The following is a 6,000-nucleotide window of genomic DNA, read 5'->3' as shown; positions in this document are numbered from 1 at the left end:
GTATCTGCAGAATGTGTGTACCTTGTTAGATCATTAAGAGTCCATTAGTCATTAAGTACGCCGGCGAATGTCACTGCAGCTGTTGACTCGCCACCCCTCGGCAGCCCCACCCAGCCGAATATATGAAATTCCATTGGATTTTAATGGGAAATTTGCTGGGCGAGCATGCCAGCGCGGAGGTTTAGGGGGTCGGGTGCCTTTTCGGGGCCGCTCGCGATGGCATGCTTCAAAAATCTTGGCAGTTAATAGACACCTGACTGCCTCCGCTCATGTGGAAGGCCCGATAGGAGCCGTCAGCCCCCGAGCATGTGAGTTATTCGGCTTATATGCGCCGGAAAATGGGTTAGCAGGGTGCTGCAACCGGGCCTGCTGCCCGAAATTAGTTTGGGATTGAAAAAACAGCAAACAGCGACTGGGACCATAAAAATCCCGGTTACTTTCAGTTACTTTAACGGTCTTACGACCACCGTGCGGGCCCCAAACGGTTAATTAAGCGTTGTCTCCTTAACAACAGGGTGTGTATGACCGATAAGGAGGGTTCGGGGCAGAGTCTAAGACACTCGGGGGCTCGCTCGAGCGTGAAAACTAATTGTAGACCAGAGCGAGCCAAGTCGAGAACGTATTCGGATTACCCGCTCGAAAGAAGGTTGGACGCATAGCCAGCCAAGCGTTTGACGCGACATAGTCACAAGAGCTCGGGCGGGGAAATTGACTTGTGAAGACAAAAGCGCCGTTTTCATGGGATGTGATAAACGATGTTCTTAAGGCGTTTCAAAGGATTTTACAGTTCTACTGTTTATTTGCAAGTTATTTTAAATGATATTGATATTTGATATAATATTTATACATATTATGATCTAAAACAAACACTCATTAATAGTTCGGTATTTTGAATAGCTTGAAAAATTGCAAGTTTATTTTTGATATATCTCTGGGTCTAATATTTCAGTACCATTTTTAAACTTTATCAATATTTATAAATCCTTGATGATAGCCCTGCCTACAATTATGATAAAAATTATATGCTAAGTTTATATTGTAGATATTTAAGGATGTAAAAGCAGTACCAATCTTTAACTTTATCAATGCTAGTAAATCCTTGCTTGTCTTTCCTTCAATTATGATATTTTAAATATCTCAGAATCTCTGGAAGCAGTTCCAACTTTTAACTTATCACTTAAATAAATCCTATATAATCCTAAAATAATGTTCATAATTAAAATTGAACCAAAATTATTTTTACCAAAATCTATACAAAATGTGAACTTTGTCTATCTATCATCATGATAGACTACTTATTTTTTTTTGGTATATACATATTATTAAAGTTTCTAGGTTTTAATAAGTGTAGGGTCCAAAGAAACCTCTGTTGAGCATAAAAATCTCGAAAATCTGAGAGACTCTCATGCCTTTTTCCAGTGCAAATGTTGCTAAGCCCGCGGTGGGCAACACGCTCGAACCTCTTTGAGTTCGAACCTCTTCGAGCGCCGGAAAAAACGTAAACACAACCTGGTTGTCATACCCACCGACGGCTAACAGGTTTGAGCCGCTCTCCGGGGAAGTTCTCCGCCATGCGACGCCCAACAGTGCTCACTTCTGTTAGGAAACGACGAGGCCCACCAGCTCGTATCTGTGAAGTACATACCGCCGAATCCGCCAGTTTCAGTTCCAAGTTTCAGTAGATTTCGGGACATCGTGCGGATCGAACGTCTGGCGCTGCGTCCACGCGACTCGTACGTTGCAGGCAACCAGTTATCAGTGACTTCTGTGAACAGTGACCAGTGATTCAGACAGTGAACGAGTAACAGCCCGAGAATTGTTGCATTTACGGAATCGCATGGATATTCAAAAAGGTAGAGCCGAAAGATGTATATGGTGAACACAGTGTTCAGCGAGTGAGTGTGTTGTTTTTTGGCGGATTCCGCATCCGGATTGTTTTGTTGGTTCTGCCATTTAGCAAGTGTACCGACCGAGTGCTACTGCCACCCATCCCATGCACCAACGAGTGTGTGGAGGTGCCGGGAAATACTTTGACACACTTTTGCTTCGTGCCCAACTCCCGGCCATCGGTTATGGCGTGTCCTCGAAAAAAAGTTACAACTACAGCGGGTGTGGAGAGGAGCTGCAAGGACGAGGACGAGGACGAGGACGAGGACGAGCAAGAGGAGGATGCTGAAATCTCGGCGAGGCGAAAGCGTTGTGTTTTCATTGTCGTCGTTCGCCTTTGGCTCATCAATAAAAATTCCCTTGACATTTTATGAGCCAAAGGATTCCGAGCTCACTTTACTTTACTTACTCCGTTCGCCGGGACGGAATGGCCAATATATTAAATGCGACAACGGATTAAACGCTCGGTTGCCCTTTTTATGTCCGCTTATATTTATGGACAATTATTTAAAAAATGGCCATTCGCTCAGAGTTCTCACCAGCGCTCACATATTTATGGTCTGCGAAAGTTCAATGGGATGGCCAAATAAGTTGGAAGTTCTACTCCTTCTGCGGGAGTAGTGGGGGAAATTTAATTAAGCCTCCCGCGATTGTTTATAAATTCATGTTAATGATATTTGGGGGAACGCTTCCCCCTTGGCCCCTTGGATGCCGAAAAGTATCTGCAATTACGTCGAAATCGTTGGGCGCGAATTCCGCTGCCAAAGTTGTGAGAATTTTCCGCTAATTGTTTTCCGCCTTGGGAGGAGGCGATTCGCAATCGTCGCCAGCTGCGCGGCAAAAGGACTCTCGCTCGGCAGACTTTCCCCTCGGTTTTGATATGCAAATGGCCTTAAATTCCATACTCGAATTGAAATGAAAATTGCCTCAAAGTTTCAGTTTCCCGAAAGAGAGGAAAAGAATGAGGCAGGCGGCACGTGCGGCGGAGTCGTTTAATTTTAAATGCCAAACATTTTTATTAATGGTTATTGCCGTGAGTGGCAAGAGTGGAGTGCCTTCGGTTGCTGTAATAATCGAAGATTGTTTTGACATTAGGAAGAGCCCTCGAAAAGGACTTAAAGTCGCCCAATATACTCCTGCAAGTGGCTCGTGCAGAGATTGAATCATCGTGCCGCGCATCAAACAGACATTCATTTAAATATTTTGACAAACTTTGACGACATTTCGCGCAATTTCAACGCGATGTGTGCGATCCATCCTCGTGCGGAGTGCCCCCTTCGGGATGTGCGAGTTTGCCTCGGCATTTATATCAATTTCTTTATCCCTCACGGCTTTCCACTGCCGCCTGCATTTTGGCAGGGAAAATCTCGAGTTTTTTTCGGGAGCAGAAGCTGTTCTAGGAAATTTATGTCGCGTTTTATGGCTACGTGGCTCGTAAATAAGAAAAATGTTGCAGCACCACCATCGGAATATCGGGGTTTTATCTTTTGCACATGTGGCGGCAAGTTAGGGGGAGTGCTTCCCTTTTCCCCAGCCACTGGCTATATTTTAGTTACTCCCCTCGGCTGACATCCAATCAGCGTTTTCCAGGCCAAGAGAAAGACGAGAATTATTTCATATTTCGCCAGACACTCAAATGGCACATTTAATATTTGATTTGTTTATTTGATTTCGTTGCTCCAGTGTCCTTGACATCAGGGTCCTCAGAAAGGCTTACTGCAAATCGAATTAAAAATTTTCGCAAATCAAATTGCTATTTGCAATTCGGAGAAGAAGTTCCCAAAAATTACTTGTCTGCAACTGGAAATGAATGAAAATGTTTAGAATTGCGAAATTGTGAAAATGGAGGAGCATGTGTGCGGGGGAGCATGAAGCGGGCCAGGGGAAAGGGGCCAAATTAGTTTGTTTGGCAAGTGCGAGAGAGTAGGGTGGACCAAAACACAAAGCCTAGTTCGTTAAACTCGACCGCTTATAAAATGTGTACGGCCGACACACTCACATGCCGATTTTAGCCTTTGTTGTTGCCCTGGCTAGCCAAGCAGAACGCCTCAGCGTTGCGTTGGATTTCATTCCATTTTCGGTTCACTTTCAGTCTGCAATCAAGGCACTGAAAAAAAGAAGACTATTCAAGAACTTATTATGAATTTCTGCCTAAAAATATTGCATTTGCTTGTTCATTTTCATTTTAGAAACAAGAAAAATCAGTTTAAAAGGAATTATTATTGGAAAGTTCCCTTTTAAATAAAACTAAAGGATGATAGTAATTTTTTCAAAATTATATTGATTTGGTTTTTGTAGTAATTATGTAAATTGCTATTTGGTTTTTCCCTCAGTGCATGTGGCATAAGTTTGGAAAAGCAACAGAAACTTGCAACCCTCCTGCACTCCCCGCTGCAATTGCTCGATGTTGCATCCGCAAATGGAGCTGCAGAACAGAACTGGGACTCCGGTCCACCCCTTCGGTATTTTCTCGTTTTTGTTAACCAAATTTGAATATTAAAACAGAATTAGCCGAGTGCAGCAAGTGCGGCCCGCCCACCCGGCGGCCCTCCAGTTAGCCGGAAACGGAAATGGCTAGGAGATGGGGTGGGGTCGGGTGGGTCAAAGGGAAACGCTTGCATGGACAGGGCAATTAATGGGAATTATTGATATGCACAGGAGTACGGAGCTCGGACCACCAAAGAGTCCTTGAGTCAATAACTGCCCTACTCTAGTTGGCGAATTTCCCGGGAATTTCGTTCGCTTTCCCTTTCCCCGGCTTTGAGTGCGTTTGCAAAGGGTTTCTGCGAAATCACAATCGATTGCATTGACTTTTGTCTTCGCGGAAATAGAGTGGCAATTAGACGCGTTTTAGTTGGCCCCATCAATTTGCATATCGAATATGGGCAATCGGAAGTCCATTTTCCCGCCAGAGATCCACTTGCCCTAATGAGCAGCTACTGCTCCTCCACTGCGGAGGTGTTGAAATCCAATAATTGGAAATCTGAACCAGCCACCGTGAAGAGATTGCAAAAACAAACAAACAAACAAACAAGCAAGTGGAAAAGCGGCGAAAACAGAGGAGCTAGAAGTCGGAGCCAAATGGGAATGGAAAACAAAAAGTGAGCAGTAACCGTTAGAATGGCACCTGCCACAGCGTCTGCGGCTGAAATTTCAAATTTCCATTTAGAAAAACACAACGGCCAGATGCAAATAAAAACAAATTTCTGTGTGTGGCAGCTGCATGCGCAACTTTTCCATTGTGCTCCTAGTTTATTTTGTATTTTTCCCATATTTTCGGTCGAATTTTCCGCCCCCTAACCCGCCCATCGCTGCGCACATTCCACAACTTTTCATTTCGTATATTTGTTTTTTTTTATCCACTAGGCGCAAATTAATTAAATGCACTCGACTGTGATTTATGCGATCCTAAGAGGAGTCCCGAGTGCCAAAGGGGGTGAGGTATGGGAACGGGGTTGTGCGGCCCTAGGAAGTATCCCGGATAAGTCGGAAAACAGTGGCTCCTGCAATTAGTCGGCAATATCGGGGAGCCGGGGTTTCCACTTGAGGCCACCACAGGCGGGCTGCGATCTCCCGTCATGTGTCGGGCATTTAAAAGCCAAATCCACTTAAGATAAACTTATCACTGGCCCGCCTGATGATGATATTCGTCGTTATACAGAGCTCGAGGGCATAATGTTTTTGTAATATGTGCTTTAAAGTATCTTTAGTTTTCCGTTTATAATAGTTTTAAGATTTACAAAAATCTGTCAAGTGTTGGTGACTCATTTATGATTTTTTTTTGAGATTTTATGAGAATTTAATAATAAACTTTTAATTACATTTGCGTAATACTTTTACTTTATCTGGCATCTGTTTTCTTCTTAACTTTGATGATTAAGTTCACCAAAATAAATCACGCTTGATAATCACGCTTATATTTTTGCCATATTAATTCTATTAAATGTTCATGAAATGTTTTTACTTATATTTTTAATGAAATTATTTTTGTTAACCCTTTATTGTTATTTTACTTCCCTACTGATTGACGGGTGTCTTTAAAGTCGAGCCCTTATCGCTGTTGGCCATCAAATGCGATGCGGAGTCAAATGTCTAATAATTTTCAGCTTAAAA

General features: G+C 43.2%; 1 protein-coding gene across 6 annotated transcripts in view; it reads left to right on the top strand.

Annotated features, from left to right (window-relative positions):
* Positions 1–1,692: 1,692 nt before the first annotated feature.
* Positions 1,693–6,000, top strand: part of LOC108031403 (hemicentin-2) — a 109,374-nt gene continuing 105,066 nt past the window's right edge. For 5 of the 6 annotated variants that reach the window (XM_017104790.2, XM_017104787.2, XM_044095520.1 and 2 more), the window contains exon 1: positions 1,693–1,853. The gene's annotated coding sequence lies outside the window, so the exon portion shown is untranslated. Of the gene's footprint in view, positions 1,896–6,000 lie in introns of all 6 variants that reach the window. The other variant, XM_017104789.2, reaches the window with a different exon arrangement.

Source organism: Drosophila biarmipes, chromosome 3R (genome assembly GCF_025231255.1).
Source record: "Drosophila biarmipes strain raj3 chromosome 3R, RU_DBia_V1.1, whole genome shotgun sequence".
Classification (NCBI taxonomy): Eukaryota; Metazoa; Arthropoda; class Insecta; order Diptera; family Drosophilidae; genus Drosophila; species Drosophila biarmipes.
This window is presented reverse-complemented; position numbering and strand designations above follow the sequence as displayed.